The following is a 26,863-nucleotide window of genomic DNA, read 5'->3' as shown; positions in this document are numbered from 1 at the left end:
TTAAATACGGTGTCTTTAAGCAGAAACACACATAAAACAAGTCTATGTAACAATGAGTCGATGAAAATGAGACCAGAGGCTCTCAGGAACCTAACCGTGTATTTCACCTAGGAGAACAGCTCAGTATTTGCTAACTCAGTGCTCCCTGTGACTTTATTGAATATAACTACTGCAAATGACAAGAACTGACTGTATATGGACTCAATTAATTCTTATACGCATGCTACTATGATCCCATTTTTATAAATGGAAAGCCAAGCTTATGGAAGTTAAGTAAGTTCCCCAAGGTCATGTAAGTGGTGTACCTGGAGCTGGAACTGAGGGCAGTTTGACAGCAAACTTCATGCCTCTAACCATTTGTCTCTGTGGTCTAAAAGCCTTAGCATGGCAGATGAGTTCCCTTACTAGCTGGCCCTCCCTCCCTTCTAGGTTCCCTTCTCCACTGCTCCCCTCTCCATGGCAGAGTGCCTGAGCTACAGCCATATGGGACAAGTGTAATTTTCTGAAAATGCCATCTTCCTTCAGGCCTCTCTGCTTTTGGCCATGCTATTTTCTTTGTATATATTACTTTCTTCTTATTGTAGGCAAATATATACACATTCTTCTTGCATTTCAGTGTTAACTTTAAAAAGTCCATCAACATGGAAAAAGTAAAGCAGATTGTAAACCATGTGCAGAGTGATACCCCTGGGATCTGCATGCCATGGTGGTGATGATTAACTCATGAGATCCCTGAGGATGGAATAAGTGGGACTCTGAACTCTACCTGCTCTTTCCTACATGCATATTCTTCTAACTTTGCCCAATCTGGAGGATCAAGAGTGATTTTCCCCAAGAGGGGGTAATTGCCAAGTCCCTCTGTATGAAATTGATTGCTTTATATGTAGCTGGGGCTACAGTGTCCCTATACCTAGGGATCCTCACTTGCAGGGGTTCATTTCACTATGCTTAGGATGTGTGTAGAGGGTAAAATGCGTGTGTGTGTGTGTGTGTGTGTGTGTGTGTGTGTGTGTGAGAGAGAGAGAGAGATGGAGACATGCCTAAAGGTTAACTGTGGTTATCTCACTTTTAAGAGTTGGGGTGATTCTCATTTTTTCTTTTGCTGCTCAGTGTTTTCTGAACATTTCTACAATTTGTGTATATTACTTTTTAATAAGAAAAAAATGTTTTTATAAAGCACCTCAGCTATAATTTGTATTTGTGCAAAAATGTGAGCACAAAACATGCTTGAAACCAACAAATAACAAGTTTAGTGTTAATTTATGGAGGAACTATGGTGTGTTAAACACTTCACCTTAAGTGACTCTTAGTAACATTGTACAACATATATTATGATTATTATTTTACAGGTGGAGAAACTGATGCTCAGAGAAATTATATGACTTTCCCAGAGACTTTTGTAACACAGAGCTAGACAGTCCCAGCTCAAAAGACCATAAATGTTTCTTTTATACAATCGTTTTTCTTATTATGAACATTAAGAAACAATGCAAAAAGAATCCATTTTGACCAAGTTCTCAGTTGTGATTTATCCAATGCACTCTCTCTCTTAGTTCCTTAAAAACAGTGTGTTGCTAGATAAGGGCTCAGTAAATGCTGATTGGTTATTTTTCATTTATTTTTCATAAATACAGTGCAGGATGAGCCAGGAACTCTTCTTTATGCTTTGCTTTCTGTGCTTTGTTTGTTCAGTTTGTTCTTTTGATTTCTCCTACAGTTTGTGGGCGCGTAGTCAGTAAGCAGCGATGCCAGTGAGAAAGAGTATAGGAAGGGTTACTATAGAAAGAAAGTCAGTTGTTAACCTTCAGGAATGCAGGTGTGGAGTCAGGTTAAAGGCAAAGCATGACTTCCTCGGCACTTCAAGTTTTTAAAAGTAATCAAAGAGGGGCGCCTGGGTGGCTCAGTCGGTTAAGCGTCTGACTTCGCCTCAGGTCATGATCTCACGGTTTGTGAGTTCGAGCCCTGCGTCGGGCTCTGTGCTGACAGCTCAGAGCCTGGAGCCTGTTTCGGATTCTGTGTCTCCCTCTCTCTCTCTGACCCTCCCCCATTCATGCTGTTTCTCTCTCTGTCTCAAAGGTAAATAAACGTTAAAAAAAAAAAAAAGTAATCAAAGAAATGGAGACAATGAATTCATTATATTTTGTTTTCTCTACCCTGGCTAACTGAGCAAATTTGGGAACCTGACAAAATGTTACACATTGTTGAAAAATATTAATAAGAAGTCTCAGCTGTGCAACAAACATCATTAAAGTTAATATTTTTAGAAGATGTTTCAGTCATCAAAGAATTTTGGTATTGTTTCCTTAGGATCTTAATTGTCACTGCTCAGAGGTAACATTCAACATTGTACTGATATTCAAACAGATTATTAAAAAAACTTCCATTTCATTTCCTGAGGTACAGGAAGAAAAGACTCTTCTGATTTTCTCCTCCCTAATTTAAAAATCATGTTCACAGGAAATTCTTTATAATTCTTTTAAATAAACAGGAAACATAATTATTTGCTTGCGGGTGTATATATATATGTGTGTGTGTGTGTTAAAAATAGTATAGGTTGAGGAGTACAGTGTTTTTTTTTTTTTTTTTTTAATCAGGATTATGTAACGTGCTTCAAATGAGATCCAGGGGTGTGTGTGTGTGTGTGTGTGTGTGTGTGTGTATGTATGTTTTCATGGTTACTGGCTTGAGGGTTTTTTTGGTTGTTGTTAAGTTTTGTTTTTGAATTTTATTTTTCTGACGCTCTTCCTGTTTTCTTATAAGTTCAGTGATGGAATAAGAGTTGAAGAGCTGGCAGATTCCCATGGAGACAGTCTTTGTAACATCATCTTTCAGGTGTCTGTTTCTTTCTTATTAGTCATCTGGAATTTTGAAGACTGATTGAGGCCATTACAAAATGCCTCGTACTGCAGATCGTAGACCTTACATCTTTAATTAATTAATGTTCACACAGCACTGTGCAATTGATTAATAAAACTGGCTGTTGAAATATACTGAATGGTTAGCTCTTTCCATATTTTTCTCTTGTTTCCACACAAAATGCATTAATCTGATTTAAAAAAATATGTGCCATAGCTGATCTCAAGCACTTTTTTTCTTTTGAGCTCTTTTTGCACTATTTACCATTTATATAGGCATAGCTTTCATAGTTTTGCTTCTTCTGATTTTCCTGGTACATATATATTCCTGAAGGATATAGATTTATTTCTCATCTGGAAAACACCGTTCAAATGTCATTTTCATTCTTTTTTTTTTTTTTAATGTTTATTTATTTTTGAGACAGAGGAAGACAGAGCATGAACAGGGGAGGGGCAGAGAGAGAGGGAGACACAGAATCTGAAACAGGCTCCAGGCTCTGAGCTGTCAGCACAGAGCCTGATGCTGGGCTCGAACTCACGGACCGTGAGATCATGACCTGAGCCGAAGTCGGACGCTTAACCGACCGAGCCACCCAGGCGCCCCCATTTTCATTCTTAATAGAATTAATTTTTTATGTCAATGGGAAAAATCTGTAAAATTATTCAGGCAACTAAACCAACATCTATATCAGCTTTGAAAGAGAAACTTAAGGATCATAGAGAATGCTTTCTAAGAAAAAAGAATATTTAATGAAGAATGCTCATTTACATGAAAAGGTACTATCTGTTGTAAAAAACAGCAACGACTGTGACCTAAGGAGCAGATACATTCTTAATCAGATAACTGTGAAAAATTCAATACAAGTAATTTAGTCATGTTGCCCTGTAAGAATTCATAATATCAAATCCATATTGAGTTAAAAAAATTTTTTTAATCTTTATTTACTTTTGAGAGAGAGAGAGACAGAGTGCAAGTGGGAGAAAAACAGAGAAAGAGGGAGACACCGAATCGGAAGCAGGCCCCAGGCTCTGAGCTGTCGCGGGGCTCGAACTCATGAACTGTAAGAAGTTGGACATTTAACCAGCTGAGGCACCCAAGTGCCCCTCAAATCCATGTTGATTTTTAATAAAAATAAGTTGCAGCACAAATTTATAAAGACGGGATTATTAGCTCAAATAAAGTAAGATTTATATCAAATTTAGATCAGTGAAATGTAACCTTAAAGTTTTATAGATTTTATCCCTGAAGAGCATTATGAGACTTTAAGTCACATCCTCATAATTTGAGGATATTAATTTTGAATGGGAGAAGTTTTCAATGGGAGAGTATGTATTTTTGAAAAAGGAATATAATACCAGGAAGTCCTCATATTTAAATTAGGAAGATACTGTCTGTGGACGTCATTCTGTCTATATATGTGTATTTCTGATTGTCCTTGATATCAGAAGTTGAATGTGAATTTATTTTTGTAAGTAACAGCAGAGATAGACAAGTGATTTATCTATGATTGACTCATTCCGTTTGTGGCAAATCACTTTTGGAAGTATTTTCAGGGGTTTTGACAAAATAACTGAGTTTTAATAGAAATGAGTCAATGACAAGAGTAATAGAAATCTGTGAGGATGTTTAGAATATTCTGTAGATAAAAAGTATATGCAAGTTGAATTCATTATCATAAAGAGTTCACTTGGGTAGGTACAAAATAGCTGTATTAATTTTTTTCTTTTTATGCCTGCAATTTATCAGCACATATACCCAAGGCCCCCATTCGTATTTGGTCAAATACAAAAATGTTCTGGTAAATATTTTTTACATTTTTGCTGTGAAGTAAGATTTGAAGTTCCTCGTGAAGCATCTGAGTTACATGAAGCCCTATTAAAGTTGTACAACACTACTGTATACGCCCATAGGGCAAGACTTTGATAAAGTGTGTCAGGTACTTTGCTGGGCAAGTGCTTATATAGGAAAGATCCAGGAAAGAGGGATATTAATCTAGCCCTGAGGAAAAGCTATTTCTGTGTTGAAGATGTCAATAATTACAGTTTGAATTAACATTTATATGGTGATATTTGCATGTATATTCTGGTTTAACCTTCAAAGTGACCATCTGAGGTATGTGTTGTTATTTCATACACGAGGGAACTGAGGTTCAGAGATATGAATTGCCTTAAGTCATAGATGAGCAAAGTGAATTTAGCTCAAGTCTCCTGGCTCTATATTCTTTATTTTTTCTTTCTATCAAGTGGAGACAGAAGCAAAGTTTGCATCCATATTAAGGGGATCAGCATAAATTTTATGAGACAGGCAATGCTTCAAAACCTTCAAGGAAAGGCAAAATCTAGATGTGTGGAACTAGGGATGTCACAAACTGAATGAGTGATCAACCAACTGGATTCAGCCTGCGGATGAGTTTGGTGTGAGTAGTCTGGTGTTTTTTTAAAAAGTCTGAATTTGAATGCCTTAGGTAGAAGAAGCATTTTCTGGTTGTCTCAGTCTCCACTACTCTCTATTATTCTCATCTGACTGCCCTCACTATATCATCTGCTTGGACTTGGATGTTCTTTGAATATGCAGTCCTGAGCTGAATGAATCACATGACCAAAAACGATCACATGGAGGAAAGGATGAAGGGTGGACGTAGGGAGCAGTTTCATCTGGCCTGAGCATAGCTTTTTATCCGGGGGACCTTGGCAGAAAGTTGCCAAGGACCAGATTACGGATGCTACTTGTCCCTCCACCTCCCCCAACCACCCCACCTATTCCATGAAAACTAGCCTGGATAAGTTGGCCATAGTCCAAGGGAGTAGGAGTATATCATGATCTATGAGGCACAGTCCTTGGAAGGGAGGTCCTGAAATTTCAAGCTTAATTGAGGTAGGTCCAATTTCTTGGGAATGCACTATTGTGTAGACAGGGTCACAATGCTGTCTTCTGAGGTTGGAAAAGCAATCACGGTAAGTGAGTTAAGTTCCTGAGTATTGCTCTGAACATTGGCTGATGTTACTAGTACACTTTAATGGGACACTGGAAGCATGTTGTTGTATAGATACATTTTTTAAGGGTCGGGGAAGAGTAGAAATGTGCAATCAGTTTTGTTTTGTTTTGTTTTTGTATATGTGTAAGGTTGTTTCCTGAGATACCTAATTAAGGCAAGTCCCTTTGATTGGATACTTTGTGGGGACAGTTGCTTCTTTTCTTCCAATGGACTTTGGAGCCTTTGGAGAAGAAATAAGGTTATGAGAAATTACCTATGTATATTTATGTCTGGATTCTGAAATCATGAACTTCTTTTCCACCTCAGGGCCTTTGCACATACTTTATTTCCTGCATGTAATGTTCTTCTCCATTCTTAATGAAGCTGACTTGTTTTTATCCTTTAAGTTCTTTACATATCAGCACAACTATCTCTCCTTTGGGAGATTGTCTCTGACCTATCTAAAAAGTAAATTCCTAACTAAACCTCATCTAAAAAGTAAGCTCCTTCCACCTTTATTTTGTTGTGTTTTTTGTTGTTGTTTTTGTCCTTTGTTATTTTTTTGTTATTTTTTGTTATTTTTTGTTATCTTTTGTTAATTTTTATCATAGGATTAATCAGTTTATAATTGTTTTGTCTATGTACATATTTGTGGAAATGTAGCCTCAGAGTAATGTATCCCACAGTATTCTCAGAGAATATAAATTTTGTAAGGTCAGAGATTATGAATTCAGACTCTAGTTCCATGGCAGAATGGATACTCAAATAAGTATGTGTAAATGAATAAATAATGGGAATACAACCGAAGAAAAATAAAACCATGGGTATTGATGGGAAGCCTAAATTCCCATATTAGATGGAGGATGTGGAAGATGTTTTTCCAGTGTGCATTGTAACAAGAATTCAATGTGTAATAGCAATAGGGAAATCTCATACTACTGCTGAAAATTTCTTACTGCTAAAGTAGAATATTGAGTAATTCTTTAAAAATTGCATAATTAATACATTTTGAAGGTAGAAGTTTAAATGACAGAAAAGGCTGCAAAGGGAAAGTAAAACTTTTAGTTCCCCCTAATTCCATTTAATCACTATTAATACATTCTTACATGTCTTTCTATAAATTTTATATGTGTATATATCTGTCATTGATCTTACTTATCTCTAGTTATCCCCTTATTGTCTAAACCATTTTGATTATAATAGAAGTATGGTTCTGCTATTTGCAATTTTCATTTAGCGTATCTTGAATATTTTCTCATGTGAACCCATAAGGATATAATGACTTGTTTTTTAACAATTGCATAAACTCTCTTAAAGTGTCATTTGATTACAATTTCCCTTCTGTCTGAAGAACTTCCTTTAGTAATTCTTTTGCAGGTCTGCTGGCTACAAATTCTCTTAGTTCCATTCATTTGAGAATGTCATTATTTCATCTTTATTCCCGAATGGTAATTTTACCGGATATAGAATTCTGGGTTATGGTTCTTTTCTTTCAGCATGTTGAACATGTTTCAGTTTCTTTTGCCTTTCATGGTTTCTGGTAAGAAACCCATAGTTATTTGGATTATTGTTCCCTTATAGGTAATGCATCGTTGTTCTTTGGCAATTTTCAAAGTACTTTTTCTTTGTCATAAACTCTCACCTGTTTGATTATGTGCCTGGGCATGGGTTGCTCTGAGTTTATCCTACTTGGAAATCATTCACCTTCTTTAATCTGTTTCACTAAATTTGGGAAATTTTCAGCCATTATTTCTTAAAACATTTTTTCAGCACCAACCCTTTTCCCTGTCTTTCTGACACTTTGAAGATGTAAATATTAGTCATTTTGTTATTGTCCAACAGATCCCTGTTCATTTTTTCTTCATTCTGTTCTGTGCATTGTGTTCATTCTTTCTTCAAACGTTTCTCTCCACTCAGGTTTAGACTGATAATTTCTATTGATCTATCTTCAAGTACACTGACACTTTCCTTTGTCATCTATATTCTGCTCTCATGTTCATCAGTGAATTTGTAATTTTGGTTATTGTATTTTTTACTTCTAAAATTTCTATATAATATATATAGAATATATAGAATATATAATTTTTTTCTGATACTTTCTATTTTAATATTTGTCTCAAGAGTATTAGTATCACTTGAGCATTTTTTTAAACAGCTGCTTCAAAATTTTTGTCAGATAATTTTCGTATATGTGCTATTTCATCCTTGATGTGTGTTAAATGTCTTGCTCTGTGGTTTGAAATTTTCATAGCTCTTCATATACTGAGAAATTTTGAATTTTATTATGGGTGCTTTGAATATAATGTTGTGGGACCCTGGGTCTTGTTTAAATGCTATGGCAAAGTTTTATATTTTTGTTTTAGTGGACATTTGACTTGGTTAAGTTTAGGCCATAAGTTCAAAGTGCTTTCTGTTTGCCTTCTGTTGGTTCTAATGGTGGTTTACTTTCAAAGTTTTTGCAGTACTATTTGAATCTGTCCTGCATTTGCACTACTCAGTGGTCTGAGACTTGGGCTAAGGTCTCTGTTAGCTCAATTTTCAAAATCTTTGATATACCAATGAAGGCCATATCTTAATAGGCATAGATAAGGGGTGGACTAAGGTGTTCATAAACAATTTCATAGGATTTCTTCCCAGACCTCTTTCCTTTGTACTACCTTTCTAGTTCTTTCCAGTTCCCTGGGCTACTCTTCATGGTTCTCAGGCCAAAAACTGCCTATTTCTCCAATTACACTAATTCTGGGGCCATGTGGTGGGAGGCCAACCAAGAGAAAGGAAATAAAAGCAAGGGATTTGTTCTTACACCACTGGGACTCCAACGAACAGAGAGCTTCCCCCTCCATATAGTTATAGTTTCTACTTTCATATTACTGGCTGTCTTTCACTGCTACCTCTCCACCCATCGCCCTTTTTGACAGTATTACCTCTCTACTAGGGCATGAGAGGGTCAAAGAAAAAAAGAAAAGACAAAAGAAAAGAAAAGAAAAAAGAAAAAAGAAAGGAAAAGAAAATGAACCTGTGGAAATTTCCCCCATTCACTTTGAACTGTAAGATTTTTTTTTTCTTCTTTTTGAACTAGAAGTTTACTTCCAGATCTCTCTTTGTCTGCACCGCAGTGCTCACTTTTAGGATTTGAGCTGTATTGAGTTCAGATCAGGAGGTACGTGGAGGTAAACAGAATGACGAACTCACTGCCAGTTTGGTAATACTTTACATTCTGGTGTTTTCTGATCTGCCTGCTGATATTTACCTTTTGAAGTCAAATAGTTGCACAATGCTTTCTGTCCAGGTTTTATAGTTGGATTCATTGGGAGAGAAAACTTGGCGTGTGTTTATTTCCCTTACTGGGAGCTGGAACTCTATCGTATTCGTCATCGTTTATAATTATCTATTAATTATGCAGTGTTTTACTCTAAATATGTTTTCTTAGTTCTACCTATTCCCATATCATTTAGTTTAGCTTTCTTATCATCCTGCCTCTGATCTCTTTTTGTATAAGGTTTCACATTGTCCCTACTTTTTTTCAGGAGAGTGAAATACTTGCTATGGGAAACTATTTTTTTTGTGATATGTCTTCTTCCAGAACATATCCTTCATCTTCCTTTACCCTCCATGCACTTTCCTAGTTTGTTTTCTTTAAGCAGTGATTTTGCATCAGTGTTGTATAATTGCCTTTAATTTTATATAACTTTGACATGAGATGCTGTATATCAGCTTTCTTTTTCCTCAAATATGGCGTGAATGAATTCCATTTAACATTTTTCCACCTTTTATAGGTGCTGTTGGTATTTATGCTTAAGGATGAAATATTAATGGCTTAGGTTCAATTTGATCTTCTGTTTCCTGTAGGCAGAGAGAGGGGAGAAATGTGATAAAGAGCTGAAAGCCACATGGAGCTGTGGGTTGGTACAGTTGGTGTAAAAGTTTGCACTATTGTGTCTTTCCTTTTTGCTATAATTCCTAAATAGTTAGGAGCACATGGACTTCCCAAGGAAGCTACGTTCAAGTTTTTTATTTCCCCACCTCATAGTTTTTTCTAATAGAGAAAATTAGCCTTGCATTTCTGTTTCCTAATATTTCTTACCTTCCCAAGCAGCTATATCCAGATGCCTCCATCTCAAGGGCAGAAAAAATTATTTTTAAAACATAGGGCTTTTAAAATATTTTAAGTTTATTAAAGTTTATTTATAAAAATATTAAGATTTATTCTATGTGATTGGTCTCTTCTCTCTTGCTGCTTTCAAGATTCTTTCTTTGTCTTTAGCTTTTGGTTGTTTGGTTATGATATGTCTAGCTGTGGAGCTCTTGGTTTATCCAACGTGGAGTTAACAGAGCTTCTTGGATGTATAGTTGGTTTTTTTTTCTTTAATATTTTCATCAAATATAGGATGTTTTTGGCTTTTGGCTTTTAATTCCTTAAATATGTTTTGTTTTGTTTTCTTTCTTTCTTTTTATCTCTTTCTCTTCTTCTGTTTCTCTCTTCTCTCCTTTTTCCTTTTGGAATTCTCATTGTGCCTATGTAGGTACATTTGATTGTGTTCCACAAGTCTCTAAGGGTTTTTACACTTTTTTTCCCCATTCTTTTTTCTTTCTGCTACTCAGACTGTATACTCTGAATTAACCTATCTTCAAGTTCACAGATGCTTTCTTCTGTTACCTCAAATCTATTGAGCTCACCTAGTGAAATTTTAATTTATATTATTTTACTTTTCAATTCCAGAATCTCTATTTGGTTCTTTTTATAATTTGTATTTCTTTATTGATATTCTTTATTTGGTGAGTCATTGCTCTCATACTTTCTTTTAGTTCACGAGACATGGTTTCTTTTAATTCTTTGAAGAAATTTTAAATAGCTCGTTTACAATTTTTGTAGCAGGCTGAATGGTGGTTTCAATGATGTATTCATGTCCTAATCCTTAAAGCCTGTCTTACATGCCAAAAGAGTAATTTATGGCAAAATATGTGATTAAATTAAGGGTCTTGAGAGGTGGAGATTATCCTGGGTTTTCTGGGTGGGCTCTAATTGTAATCACATGCATCCTTACTAGAGATAGAGGAGGCTTTGAGATACACAAAATAAGAGAAAGCAATGTGAAGATGGAGGCAGAGATTGGAGTGATCAGTCTCAAGCCAAGGAGAGCCAGTGATAGAAGGTGGTAGAAACAAGGAAAGGAATATTCTCTAGAGCCTCTTGAGGGAATGTAACCATGCCAGCCCCTCAATTTCAGACTTATGAGCTCCAGAACTATGCGAGAATAAATTTATGTTATTTAAACCTAGCAAGATCATGATACTTTGTTATGGCAGCCGTAGGAAACTAATAAAGTCTGTCTAGTAAGTCCAATGTCTGGCCTTCCTCAGGAACAGTTTCTGTAGACTACTTTTTTTCCCTGTTAAGGTCCATAAATTTTGTTTCTTTGCATATTTCATATTTTTATTATCGGAATTGCACATTTAAAATAATATTATGTGGTGGGTTTGACTTTTGCTGAGTCCTGGGGATGGTGTGTGTCAAGCTCAGAGTGCTGACATCAGCACAGTTCCAAGCCTGGTGACCAGGTACTTGCTTTCAGCTTTCATGCCGCTCTCATGAAATGCAACCCCTACTCTACCTAAGACATTGGTGAGTTTTGGTCCCATCTGTCCAGATTTCAGCCTGGACACCATGCAGAGGGGATGAGGTTTTATCCTTGCCCACTTGGCCAGTCAGGTGATCTTACAATGAGATGCTACTCTCCATAAGGATGCTCATGCTATCAGCCACACAAGTCTATTCATTCTTGACTATCCACCTCTTTGCATTCTTAAACCTGCTACCTATAGAAGCAGACATTTTAGCATATAATTTTGAAAATGCATCTCAGACATTTGATGACTGTCCAGTAAGACTTGGTTATAGACTTCCAGCTGAAGGTTTAAAGATTTGTTTTTTTTTTCTTTATTTTTCTTTTTAATGTTTATTTATTTTTGAGAGAGAGAGAGCATGTGTGCATGAGTGGGGGAGGGGCGGGGGGTTAGACAGAGAACCCCTAGCAGGCTCTGAGCTGTCAGTGCAGAGCCAGACTTGAAACTCGAACTCATGAACCAAGAGATCATGACCTGTGTGGAAATCAAGTATTGGACGCTTAACTGACTGAGCCACCCAGGTGCTCCTAAATACAAATCAAATGTATTTGATTAATTCAAAACCAGAGAACACTGTGAACCCATAGTGCCTCCCCCACTAAAAGACAATTCATCTGGCACTTTCACTGTGGTAATTAGAAGACTTGATTGTAATTTTGATGTAAAGGTTTTATTTATTTTTTTTAGTGTTTATTTATTTTGAGAGAGAGAGATCATGAGCAGGGAAGGGGCAGAGAGACAATCCCAACCAGTCTTTGCTTTGTCAGCACAGAGCCTGATGTGGGGCTCTATTTACGAATCCTTGAGATCACGACCTGAGCTGAAACCAAGAGTTGTATGCTTAGCCAACTGAGCCACCCAGGTGCCCCTGATGTAAAGGTTTTAAATTCACAGAGAGCAGGATACAAAGCAGACATAGTTGACAATATTGACTCTGATAACCTCATTAGCATGGGATCCAACAACTTTGATGTGCTAAAGAAAGTTGACATTCCATCTGTCTTTACAGGGGGAATCATCAGCTAGTTCCCTGAAAGATGAATTCACATATGAGAAAAGTGGCACATTATCATAGTTCCACAAGCCAGTCTTCCTCTCGAATCCCATCTAATCCCTTTCTCATGATAGTGGGCATCTGTCTCACCTTGATAGTCATTTTCATGAAGTAGGTAAATTCACATTAAATATATTTTTAAAAATAGCATGGGGGTTCTAAAAATCATTGTATTGAGTAAAAGGAGTCTTACATAAAGGAGTACATATTGAATGAGTCCATTTATATGATTGGGTCTGGAAAAAGTGAAGATAATCTGGGTAGAAATTTCAGAACAGTGATTGCTTCTGGGTGGGGGCTGGAAAAGGGTGAGGGATATACTGAGATGGGTATGGGAAACTTTTTTATTTTGTGATAAGTCATATTCTGTATCTTGAGAGAGGTTTAGATTGCAGAGATTTCTGTATACTTAAATTTGGTGCATTTCATTGTATATAAGTTTTACCTAAGAGAGGAAAAACTAAGAAAAATACTAAACTCTAAGTAATGCTAAAGTATTTGGGGGCTAAAGTATACTGAGTATCTGCAACTTACTTTGAAGTGCTCTGTTAAAAAATGAAGAGAAAAAAAGATGTATTGATGGATAGAGAGGTGATAAAAAAAAGTACGGTACATCGTTAATTATAGAATCTAGGTAGTGGATATATGTGTATTAAAGAATTTCTTCAACTTTTCACTGTACTTCAAATTTTTATATTAAAATATAAATAAAGAATAGTATGAGTGCTATAATAAAATACTATTATGTGGCAACTCTGGAAATCAGATTCTTCTCCCCCTTCAGGGTTTGTTGTTGCTGTTTGCCTAATGATTTTTCTGAACTCAGTCTGTAAAGTCTGTACTTGTGTGTGATCACTGAAGTCTCTTCTCTGTTAGCTTGGTGATCAATTAATGATTGGACAGAGATTTGTGTAAGTTTGTGGAACCAGTAAGTCTCCAAGTTTCTGCTGAGGGGCTGTCTGTATGTGTTGTGTATGTCTTTCACACTCAGAAAGGCAGTTGACAACTCTGCTTTACTTTTACTTCCTGCTTGCACATAGCTTCAAGGTCAGTCACAGCTGAGAACTAGGGTCTTCTCAGCTCCTTTTCTGAGCACGTGCACAGCTCTGGAGATGCAAACAACCCCACACATGTGATGGACCTTTTAGATTTCCAGGAATATTTTGGTGCTTTTCAAAGCTCCTTATTGACATTTCACTCCCCAGATTTCCCTTGATAAGCTTTTTGCTTAGTCTTTTGTTTGCCCCAGCACTGCCTCAGTCAGCAGTGATGTTAAACAATTAACAAATGCCCTCAAGACAAGGCTATTGGCATTGAGGGAACTCTGAGTTAGGTCAGATAAAAAGAAGCCTTCCATAAAGAGTATACTTATCATGATGAACACTAAGTAATGTGTAGAATTGTTAAATCGCTATATTGTACACCTGAGAGAAGATGTTAAATGGCAGAGCAGAGTGGAGACCCTCAGTTTGTCCCATTCCTGAAACACAGCCAGATCAGCCCCAAACCATTTTTGCACACCTAGGAAATTGATCTGAGGATTAACACAATTTGCATAACTTGAGCCTCCGAGCTTGTCAGGTACACCTTGCCTTGCGGAGAGGTGAAGGGGGGAGAGAAAAGCCGGAGGGTAGCTGTTTTTGTAGAGAGAGGACAGAGAAAGGGGGAGAGTGCAGCACACTGGGAGAGTGCAGGAAAAACACTCCCCCAGAAGTAGTTGGAGAGAAAGAGAGGGAGAGAGTGAAAACACTCACAGGGGACTGAACAAGAAATCTGTTCCCCAAAATCACTGATGGGAAGAAAGGAGAGGGTTTCAGTATCACCAGGATTCCATAAACAGTGGAGTGCAGTCTGAAGTTCCGGAGCTCAGTGGCTGGCTGTGCTCTGGGGAGGAAGTAGGGCGAGTCACCAGGAACAGGCAGCAGAGTCTGAGAGGTTCGTGTGCCACACAGGAAGAAGCAGTTCCCCTGCTTGGAGAGCATTTGGTAGAGGGCATATAGCCTCCCCACAGGCAAAAGTCCCAACAGACTCTGGAGAGCAGCCGTGTTTGCTGGTATTGGGAAAAAGATGCCAGAGTATGGTGAAACCTGTGCCAGCTGGGTGTTATGATTTTTTATAATCTCTGAAGCTCTGTTGCTGCACTATTGCACAAACATTTTCTGGGACAAGCCGGCACCTGGCCACTGCTCAGCAAGACCCTCCCCCAGAGAGTTGGCCTGAGTCCATGCTGCAGGGGTCTCTGAAGTGTGTGATTTTGAAATACAACCCCATCTGATATAAAACTCTGGAGGGAGGTGCTGCCTGGTAAGCAGATGGCTTGGACATGGACAGAGTAGAAGCGGGGAGTGGACAGAGGCCTGAGACAAAGGAGGGGCTTGATCGCTGGTGGGTGAGAGAGCAAAGTTCCTGTGCCCAAGACTAGGGAGCTGGGTGAAGCCATTTCCACCTCTCCTGCACACATGCTTGTGTGTCACACTGATCCACCCAAGTAATGTAAGCAGCGCCACCTAGTGGAGAAGGGAGCCATTACACCAAGTCCTGCCCAACTGCACCCTCCAAGCACATACCCTGGAAGACCAGCGCAAGTCCTTCCATCTGCTTAGTGTACTGACCATAGAGGGCTTCATAGTTTCAGTTCTCCAAGACAGACAAGGAAAGAATTATGAAAGCAACAAGGGAAAACAAGTCCTTAAGTATAAGGGAAGACAGATCAGGTTCACAGCAGACCTATCTACAGAAATTAGGCATGACAGAAAGGAGTGTCAGGATAGATGCAACGTTCTGAATTGGAAAAATATACAGCCAAGAATTCTTTATCCAGCAAGGCTGTCATTCAAAATAGAAGGAGAGATAAAGAATTTCCCAGGCAAACAAAAACCAAGTGAGTTTGTGACCACTAAACCTGCCCTGGAAGAAATTTTAAGGGGGACTCTTTGGAGAAAAGATGAAACAAAACAAAAAAGACCAAAAGCAACAAAGACTAGAAAGTACCAGAGAACATCACCAGAAACACCCAATTCTACAGGCACCACAATGGCACCAAGTTCATCTCTCTCAGTACTCACTGTAAATGTCAAACGTTAAATGCTCTAAATGCTCCAATCAAAAGATATACGGTATCAGAATATATAAGAAACCAAGTCCCATCTATATGCTGATTATAAGAGACCCGTTTTAGACCTAAAGACACCTGCAGATTGAAAGTAAGGGGATGGAAAACCATCTATCATGTTAATGTTTGTCAAAAGAAAGCTGGAATAGCCATACTTATATCAGACAAACTAGATTTTAAAATAAAGATTGTAACAGATAAAGAAGGGCATTACATCATAATTAAAGGGTCTATCCACTAAGGAGATCTAACAATTGTAAATATTTATGCCCCAACGTGAGACACCCAAATATATAAATCAATCACAAACATAAACTCATTGGTAATAATACCATAATAATAGGGGACTTCAATACCTCACTTACAACAGTGGACAGATCATCTAAACAGAAAATCAACAATGGCTCTGAATAGCACATTGGATAAGATGGACTAAACAGATATATTCAGAATATTTCATCCTAAAGCAACATAGTACACATTCTTCTCGAGTGCACACAGAACATTCTCTAGAATAGATCACATACTGGGACACAAGTCAGCCCTCAACAAGTACAAAAAGATTGAGATCATACCTTGGATATTTTCAGGCCACTATATTGTACACCTAAAACTAATATAACAATGTATGTTAACTATACAGGAATTAAAATAAAAAAAAAAAATTAAAAAAAGAAGCCTTCCAAATGGGTCTTCCAGATAGGTCAAATACTGACAATTTTCTGTTAATGAGGCCTTGAAAGTTCCAACCCCATTCTGTATCCGCTAGTGGCTGCTAGACAGCTGGTTTTCACTGTGATTGCAGACTACTGATTTTCAAGGCTACTGGGTAGCTGGAATTGGGGGATGGGAACAGGTTAAGTTAAAATGTCATGAAGCTCACTGTTCTTACTGTGACTCAGCTGTTTTTCCAAATAAATGCTCTCTGGATTGCCACAAGCCTTTCGTTAATTTTCAAAGTTCTGAAAAAGTTTTATTGACTATTTTCACCAATGATATTATTGTTATGTGGAGGAGAGAATTTTGGGGTTTCTTTAGCCTTCCATATTTGCTGATGTCACTCCAACATGTGGCTTTTGGGTGAAGTGTTTTTATAGGATGGAAGGGAGAGGACTTAACAATAGTTTTGCCTTATGACTTTACTATAGTTTTAGTATTAATTTCTTTTTCTTTCATTTTTGTAAGTCCTTGTTTGTTTTTTGAGGTGATGATGAGTGTGCAGGCTGCCTCCTAAACAGGGAATAGCCAAATGGCAAGTCTTTTGAGACACTTCTTGCTGTGTTTATGGTTTACCTCTGAAAGGGCAAGATTCTGTACTTTGGAGTGGCATTACTGGTCTTTTTTTGTTTCCCTCGATTCCTATTGGCCTTTTCTTTGAGTCGCATTTCATCCTCTAGATTCTACTTCATTCCTAATCGAGGAATATCAATAAGAATTTTCACAATTTTCTGGATTCAGTTTCCCTCATCTCCATAATGCTTCTGGACAATAATGAAAGGAGCTAAATGTTGATATCATAAATCTTCAGTCTGTTGTCTATGATGACACTTAACAAAATTTGGGGTGTTACTGCTGTCTTCTTCTGCTTGCTGCTTGCACATTTTGATTCTTTTTCCTTTTTGTATTTATTTTGTTAGGTTTTGGGATAGAGGTTTTGTGATTCAGTTTCTTCTTTGTACTGACTTTCTGAAATGGTGCAGAATTATTTACTTTAAAATAAAAAGTAAATGTCTATAAAATGGGAATTTTGGTTTTAAAGAATGTGTGGTGGAATGTGTTGAGAAAAATGAAAGAATTCACTTTGTTTTATCTTTTTAAATTCAAATTATTTGATTCTTTAAGAGTCAGCTCGATTCTTATCACAGAATTATGCTGCAAGTCTGTATGACCCTGAATGCGGCTGGATATATAATATATAAATAATAGAAATAGTAGTACTAGTAATAGTAATCATAATGAAAAACTTTTAATAATATGTAAATTGTGTTTTTAGTTACCTTTGTGCAGGAATATTATAAGGCAGTTGCATTATTTAGGTTTGTTTGTCCCAGTCTTATAGTACTGTTTCTTTTGTTCACATGGATAAAATATTAAAATGTGAATGTGTCACCTTCACAATTTAAATTCTTTTAAACTCCAATTCCTTTAAAAAACTGTCCACAAAGCATTACCAGTTTTGCTCTTGTACAAAACAAAATAAACAGGGCATCTGAGTGGCTCAGTCAGTTGAGCATCTGACTCTATCTAGATTTTGGCTCAGGTTTTGATCTCACAGTTTTTGAGTTCAAAGACCCACATCGGGCTCTGCACTGGTGGTGTGGAACCTGCTTGGGATTCTCTCTCTCCCTCTCTGTGACCCTCCCCAGCTCTCTCTCTCTCTTTCTCAAAGTAAATAAATAAACTTAAAAAAAAACAAACAAAATAAACAACCCCTTCCCCACAAGAAACTCCTAAATCTGTTGATTGCTTTTTCAGAAAAAAATATGAAATTCAGTAATTTCTAAATCAGTGTGATGAGGTTATTTCCATTTTACAGGAACCACCCTAGACCCAGTGGTGTTGTGCCAGTGTGGATGTAATGAAACCTGATACATTAATGATTATATTGGAAAGTCCAAAATATGTTATCTCCCTTGTCTCCCCCACTGTGCCAAATATCCTAATCATTAAAAAAAAAATCACAAATGGGCACACAAAAATTCTGTCAGAACAGATAACTATGTAACATCTGGAAAAATTTGGTTAAGGAACAAGACAATAAGTGGTCTTTTTTTTTCATGTCAGTCATTTGTGCTTATATTTATTTTATATTTCTTTCTTTGGACAGTTATTTTAGAAGAGGTTGATGAACTTAACTTATTCATCCAACACATCATGCAAGTTCTGCTGATTACACAGAACCAGAGTAATGTAGTTCCTACCATCAAGGGAGGGGCATCTGTCTGTAAAACCCTAGACATTTCTTGGACCTGGTAATTAAGACATGGATACTGAATTAATAGCACTGTTATTATTTTTCAAAAAATGCCTAATATATTTGAAAATATAAGCAATGCTATTTTAGTATATTTATTTTCATGTGTCCCTGAGTATCCTGTTTTAAGAGTCTTATGGGCATGTTTCTTTTCTAGAGATAGTTTTTCAGGATCTTGCATAATCTAGTGGCTCTCAGAATTATGAGGAATAGAATTTTATTGCTTGTAGGTTTACTCTTCACACATTTATACTCTTCATATATTTATGGTTAAAAATGTAAAGAGCTATTTTAAGGTAGAAGGAAGTGAGCTTAGCTCGTCTCATGTTGTCCCTTGAGAGAACAACACTCCCAAGGATTTGGAACATCCACTCCACATTACTGGATAGGAAGAGGTCATGGGTTACTAGTTTCAGTCAATCTCTCCTTTTTATGGTAAAGAATACTCCTCAAATGTACAGAAAGGAGCATGTGAAAGACGATATAAAACCTTGGCTTTGTGTCTAAGATCATACCTTTAACTCGTAATTACAGTGCTAACTATAATGGTTTACATGGACTTAGCAAGGAACAAAGGGTTACACCTTATTAAATCTAATATATTTGTGTTAATTTAGATATATTCATGAGATAAAGAAACCAATATGTTTCAAATGTTTATATCAAGTTAAGCATTTTCAATTTTATTTCCTACTGCTTTGGTTAGCTGTACTACAGCTAGGTTAGACTACAAATGATAGTCTTTCCTTAGTATTCACATGAAAGATTTGCATTTATAAAAGATTTCATTGATATTTCATTTAACTAATTAAATCTGTTTAATTGTTATTTGTTGATTTAAAAATCAAATATTAAGTTATGGATATAAAGAAATATTTTTGTTTTTTTCCTTGCTCATAATAAGGGGCTTACTTTCTATATCATAAATAGAATCTCTAAATTGGTATTTTTACCTAACTAATGACCCAAGAAAACACATGTGATGAGTTGTTTTATAGATAAATTTCTTTTTCTAAATCATTATTATTATTTTTATTTTAGAGAGAGAGAGAACAGGGGACAGGGGCAGAAGGAAAGAAAGAGAATCTTAAGCAGGCTCCATGCTCAGTGTGGAGCCTGATGCAGGGGTCAATCCCATGACCCTGGGGTCATGATCTGAGCCCAAATCAAGAGTCAGACACTCAACTGACTGAGCCACATAGGTGCCTCAACAAATTTCTTTTAAATAGAGAAAAAATACAAATTAAAATAGCAAAGAGTTGAAATAAAACAAAAGAGAATTTCATTTAGATTTCGTGCTTAGAAATGTCTGAGACCATATTATTTGAATATATAGTCTTTGATGAAATGTCAAATTAGATGTTTTGAAAACTATGTTAACTCTTTGAAATTGTGATCACCTAGCTTTTCTCCATCATCTTTGGAAAGCATTTAAATGCTGAAACATACGTGATTATATACATTACAAAGAAAACTACTGAGAAATATACTTCTGTTTGTAAGATCTCATATTCTAAGACAGATTACACTCATTTTAATTTTTCATATTCATTTTATTAAATGTAGGGGAGCTAAATAGGGGTAGACTTTAATTAAGTAATACAGAAATGAATAAAAATCCTAAGTATCGTAAGTCATGCAAAGTGGAGATTTATAGTGCTGTGAGAGCATTGTGTGGAGGGGTTTGATGTAATCATGGTCATCAGGGAAATTTCTCTGGAAGTGATGATGAGTTGAGCTCTGAAGAAACACTGAGAGTTACTAGGCACAGGGTAAGGAGAATCCTATTTCCTCTGGTTGGAATTTTTCACATATTTTATACTATATAACATATTGACACATTAATATTGGCTTGAGAGATCAACCCTTGTTCACTCCTTTGTCAGACAAGGAAACTAGAATCCATGCAGGTTAAGTAACTTGCCTGATTCATAGCTACTTCTGAGAAAAATGGAAGTAGGATTTATGATTTATGTTTAATGCCCCTTCTATTAAGCCAGGTTCAAGACATAAGAATAACAGGACAAAGATGCACTTAACTTCTTGTTCGTTCATTTATTTACTCAACTTATAAAGCACCACTGCATGGAAGACTCTGTGCTACTTGATGTAAAAGATACAGAAGTGACTGATATGTGGCATTTGCCTTCGGGGAACTTTTCATCTAGTAGGTAATGTAAAGCCATATATGAATTTATAGACTAAAATTATATATGCTGAAAGAAAAATCTAGATAAAATATGGGAATTGAGATGAAGAAAGAATTAACGTCCATTGGGAATAAGTTTGTGAAGGCTTCCTGGAGGGAATGATAATTGAGCTGGGCTCAAGCATGAAAATGAAGGGCGTTTGGTGCAAAATGAGCTGCATGATCAAAGGAACATTGTCAGAACATCAGCAGGTAGTTCTCTTTAGATGACACTAAAATGGGTCAAGGGATGGACAGTGAGTAATAGATTTGGAATATGGGTTGAGGCTTGATTGTGGAGAAATACTACAGGTAAGGGCCAGTCATTATTGAAAAGAGGCATAAAGAAATCGTAACTGTAGGTCAATGCTAAGAGCACTGGGTAGAAGATAAAGAAAGACTGAATGTGTAGGTGCTTTATGGGATGCTGGGGATACAAAGATGAATGTATGCAATTTAAGGATAGAAGTAAGTGTGATGGAGGAAACACAGAGAAAACCAGGTATGAGAGTTTCATGCCTACGTTGGGGGTTAGCCATTAGTTCTCTTGTGAAGAGTTTTCAAAGTCGTTGTAGGTAGGTGGAGTTACAGTTGTTCATCTCTGCTCTTGTTTTGTCTCCTTGGACCACTGGTTCTCTATAAGTCAATGATTATCCAGCAGTGGACAATGAAGGCTTACTGACCCTGGTGTTACCACTACGCCATGCTTCCTTTAGCTCATAAGACTGCCCTGGCTTCTTCAATTTTTCATTCATCAGATGTTTATTGACAGCCTACTATGTGCCAGGCGTGGAGTTTAGGTGTTGAGAGTATGGTAAATGATGCTAGAAACCTTTCCTGTCCTCAAGGGTCTTGTGTCTGGCATATGAAACAAGTAATTAAAATGTGGTGTGATTAGTGTTACTGATAGAGGAAGGGATTGGGAACTATGGAAGATAAAACCAGGGAGGGCTCTTTTCAATGATCATAACATTAAAAAAAATTTTTTTGTTTATTTATTCTTGAGACAGAGAGAGACAGAGAGAAACAGAGCGCGAGCAGGGGAGGGGGAGAGAGAGAGGGAGACACAGAATCTGAAACAGGCTCCAGGCTCTGAGCTGTCAGCACAGAACCTGATATGGTGCTTGAACCCACAAACCTCGAGATCATGACCTGAGGGGTCATGTGAGGGGTACCCCTGTGAGGGGTAAAGAAAGGAGGAGGACTCATAGCTGGGAGCATGGCCTTGGAGTCCAACAGTCCTGGCTGGATTTCAGTCAGTACTTACTTGCTGGGTGACCTTCTGTAAGCTACTTAATGCCACTGCCCTCAGTTTCTTCAGCTGTAAAGTGGGGAAAATTGTATCTACCTCTTAGTAAAACTTAAGTGAGATGAATATTTGAAGCATACTGCTTTGTATGTACTAAGTATTCAATGAGTGATGTCTTTTTAAATAGATACAGTGCTCGTCAGGGCACCTGGGTGGCTCAGTCGGTTGAGCGTCTGACTTTGGCTCAGGTCATGATCTCACAGTTCATGAGTTCGAGCCCCACGGCGGGCTCTGTGCTGACAGCTCAGAGTCTGGAGCCTGCTTCGGATTCTGTGTCTCCCTCTCTCTCCGCCCTTCCCCTGCTCATGTTCTGTGTCTGTCTGTCCCTCAAAAATGAATAAATGTTAAAAAAAAAAGATACAGTGCTTGTAAGAGAATGGGATCTAACTAGTGTTTTAATCTCTGTGCAGTATTTGGATCCTATGTCCACTGATCACTGTCCTTGGGCAAGAAATCTGACTTTGTGCAATCTTCTCCCATATAAAAAAGCGGCTGTGTTTCCCCCTCTTTCCTTTTAGTAAAAGTATGAAGAATTACACCATATAGTACTTTTTATTTATTTTATTTTATTATTTTTTTCATGTTTATTTAGTTTTAGAGCAAGAGAGAGAGAGAGAGACAGACAGACAGACAGAGTGCTAGGGGTGGGAGGGGCAAAGAGAGAGGCAGACACAGAATGTGAAGCAGGCACCAGGCTCTGAGCTGTCAGCACAGAGCCCAACAAGGGGCTCGAACTCACTAACCGCAAGATCATGACCTGAGCCGAAGATGGACGCTTAACCGACTGAGCCACCCAGGTGCCCCACCCTATGGTACGTTTTTAGATGCTACATCTAGTGTTTTATTCCTTCGATCAAATTAATTTTTCTACAAAAGTCGAAAATCATTCATGTCTCTTTCTAATCTTATTTTTTTTAACGCACATGGCTGTTTACAGCTTTTAAAGTGACGTGTGGACATTTCTCACGAAACTAATAATTTGTGTCACTTTATAAAGCACTGCCCGAGTCCTTCCTTGCCAATCTTCTTGTGACATGGAACAATTGTTAGGTGGGATGGATGCATATGCAGATGCTTAACCAGATTTTATTGATTATAAATAAAATGGCTTAAAATAAAACTTTAAAAATACAATCACTGTTGCCATTTTCATAAGAAATTCAGAGTAAAGAAATATGGGGTGTTCTCTTTGGGACAGGAACCTGGATTGGTTCTTTCTTCATTGTTCTAAGACATAGATGCAGTGTGGAAGGCCATTTTCAGAATAGTACAGAAGATGGTACAAAGGAGTGTTCAGAAGAGCACTCGAGAGGTGCTCATGCTTTTCAGAAAGGCCCTAAACACTGTGCTCTTAAAAATGAAATAGCTATGGGGCATATCAGTCTTTTCAGTAAGCTCCAGTAATAAGAAATGCTACATTCTTTCTTTCTTTTAAATAAATCTACATCCAGCTCTGAACTCCCATCCCACTAGCTTGAATTGAGTCTCAGTCATAAAGGCACTCCCTCTCTCACTCACAAAATTACAGGGTCCAGTTCCTGAGCGTGTTGCACAGAACAGAGCATTCAAGGGTGATCCTTGGTCTTTTCGTCCCAATTAGTTTCCACTTTGATACCCATGGCCTGCCAGTGTCTCTTAACAGAGTGTCCTGGCATTTTGGGTGGGACAGGTTTTGTGGCGTAGAACATGTCACTGTAGGATGTTTTTGGCATCTGTGACTGTCACTTGTTTTGACAACAACTATAAGAACAAAAGTCTTCCCTCCCTTTCTAAAGCCCCTTAGTTGGACCCCCTAATGTACCTACTTTTATTTCCCCAGCCAATCCTTTGGGGTCAGATGGTGTTGTGGCGACTGTGTCACCCAGCATGTGGGGACCCACTGGGCTCAGGTGCTCTGAATGGAGTCTTTCGTGGCCACTTTGCTATTGTTTCCTATGGAGACCCAGCCTCTTTCCTGGAATTCTGTAAGGGAGAAGCTGCAGATACCTTTGCTGAAGGTCCCACAGACTTCCAGCCCTTCATTAAGCCTGGGACAGTCTTGCTGCTTGTGCCACCCCTGTCCCCACCTTTATCTCACAATCTCACACTCTCACATTTAGCTAATGCTAAAGTACATTAGCTTTTGTTTGTTTGTTTCCCTAGAACAAAGCTTTTGGAAAACTATAGCAAGGAAAAGAAGTTCTCTTAAGGCTACTTCGCCTCATCCCTGCAGCCTACACTGTGGCAAGGGAGTGCAGAAGGCCTGGCCATCCGTTCTTAGAAAGTAGGGGTGGAAACTAAGTAGGCAAAATAGAAAATAGAAACTACTCAATGTCATTTCACCCTTTGACATCATTCAATGGCACTAAAACCAAAAAGCTAGTTAATATCTCAGTGCATTATCCCAGCACATATCCAAGTATAAATTTTTATACCACATCCCCCCAAAATGAATGGTGCTGACTTACCTCTGTGGTCTGCTTTTTCAAATATTTATTTATTTTTGAGAGAGAGGGAGACAGAGCATGAGTGGGGAGGGACAGAGAGAAAGGGAGACACAGAATCTGAAGCAGGCTTCAGGCTCTAAGCTGTCAGCACAGAGCCCGACGTTGGGCTTGAACCCATGACTGTGAGATCATAATCTGAGCTGAAGTCAGATACTTAACCAACTGAGCCACCCAGGTGCCCTTGGTCTGATTTCTTTACCACAGAAATCGGAGCTCCATAACTTGGGCAAATAGGACCATGGCTATTGGTAATGCTGAGGCAAAGGCAGAGAATAATTGGATAGAACTGAGAGCATATGTACTTTTTTTTGTTTTTTGTTTTTGTTTTTTGGAGTTCTTCAGCTGAACAACAGAAAGCAGAAAACTAGTTGAGCGGCTATTCACAACTCTCCTGTGGATGGTACTTTCTAGTTTGATAGGAGAGAAGTTAATTTGTTCCGTGCAATGGATGCCTTAGGATTAGGCATTAGGGGCATTAAGATTTACTTTTCTTGCTGAACCTTTAGGAGTGGTGAGCATTAATACCATTTATCTGGTCCTGTTGCCCTGTGAAATAATCAGAACTGTGATTTACATTTGGCTTCTCATCTATTAAAGGAGGATGATAATAGTACCTACCCCGTGGGGCTATTAAAGATTTAAAGGAATTAATACACAGAAAGTCCCCAGAACACAGCCTGGCACTCAGTAGGTGCCGTGTAAGGAGATCATGTTAATGTGTCCTGGTGCTGTGCTAAGTACTTTACGTCTTTGTGCATTCTCATTTATGCTCCCCTAAACCTTCCTAAGATAGATATTATTATCCCCATTTCACAGAGAACGATATGAGGCTTAAAGAGTTTTTTACTTGCCCAGAGAAACACAGCCTATGAGGGGATGAGTTGGAATTGGTTGCAAGTACAGAGAGAAGCATCCTCTTTGCAACTGTGAGGGGGAGAGGGGCTCGGGCTCACCTTATTGTATTGCTGAGTTATTGCATTGCTGAGTTTTGTTTGTACATGCCCGCACACACTCTTTGATTGAAAGTAGAATAATGAAGCAGAAATCCAATCAGAATGATCCCGATGTTCAGACTGAAAAAAATGAATCCGGTTAAGTCTGTTGAGTAAGAGGGTTTACACCTGGAATATATTTGTTTGAATCCCCCTTACGCACTACTGACAAATAGTCTGTAATTATAGGCATTTAATGAAGCAGGCTAGTGGGCATGTTGGTAATAGGTTACATTTTATTTTCCTTAGGGTGATTATAACAGGCTTAACGTATAATGAGAGAATTTTGGTTTTGGAATTGAAATGAATTTAAATACAAATCACTGGAAAAGCACAAGTCAGAACATGTGAACATTTTAAAAATTAGCAGATGTTCTTGTAGAACTTCACATTTTATATTTTCACATTATGCTCTGAAGTAAAATAAAAGCAGGATCTCCTATTATTTTGAGTGTGGATAATTCATAATGATTTAGTTATAAGGGATCTTTTTTCTTCTAGAAAAAGGCCTCCATGGTTCTCAGTATTCATGTTTTTACCAATTAAGAACTTAAGAAATATGTTTGACATGTTCCTTTATCCAGAGAAAAACTATGCTGCCCTGTCATCGTCAGACTTTCCCTCTTGTTATTGTTTTTTTTAAATGTTTATTTATTTTTGAGACAGAGAGAGACAGAGCATGAGCAGGGGAGGGGCAGAGAGACAGGGAGGCACAGAAGCTGAAGCAGGCTCCAGGCTCTGAGCTGTCAGCACAGAGCCCGACACGGGGCTTGAACTCACGAACCGTGAGATCATGACCTGAGCCGAAGTCGGACGCTTGACCGACTGAGCCACCCAGGCGCCCCACCTCTTGTTATTGTTTTAATATGTGTCAAGATAATTTCTTTTTGTAAGGAAGAGATATTTGTGAGCACTAGTAAGACTTTTTTTTTTTAATTTTTTTTTAACGTTTATTTATTTTTGAGACAGAGAGAGACAGAGCATGAATGGGGGAGGGTCAGAGAGAGGGAGACACAGAATCTGAAACAGGCTCCAGGCTCTGAGCTGTCAGCACAGACCCCGATGCGGGGCTTGAACTCACGGACCGCGAGATCATGACCTGAGCCGAAGTCGGCCGCTTAACCGACTGAGCCACCCAGGCGCCCCCTAGTAAGACTAACTTAAGTAGATAAAAATATCAAAGTATTTTTCAGATTCCTTTGCAAAAGTAAGACATTTGAATAATTATGGAGCACATTCATCAAGTTTGTGTTCTGGCTTTAAAATCAACAACAAATATTGATAATAATTAAA

The 26,863-nt window shown here is 37.8% G+C and overlaps 1 protein-coding gene and 1 pseudogene across 7 annotated transcripts in view; both read left to right on the top strand.

Annotated features, from left to right (window-relative positions):
- Positions 1-26,863, top strand: part of SUGCT (succinyl-CoA:glutarate-CoA transferase) — a 746,174-nt gene that overhangs the window by 228,487 nt on the left and 490,824 nt on the right. The gene's annotated exons all lie outside the window — the stretch shown is intronic.
- LOC102964771 lies at positions 11,557-12,624 on the top strand (annotated as a pseudogene).

This window comes from Panthera tigris, chromosome A2, assembly GCF_018350195.1.
Source record: "Panthera tigris isolate Pti1 chromosome A2, P.tigris_Pti1_mat1.1, whole genome shotgun sequence".
In the NCBI taxonomy this organism is placed as follows: domain Eukaryota; kingdom Metazoa; phylum Chordata; class Mammalia; order Carnivora; family Felidae; genus Panthera; species Panthera tigris.
Note: the sequence above shows the minus strand (reverse complement) of the source record. Positions and strands in the feature narration are given on the sequence as shown.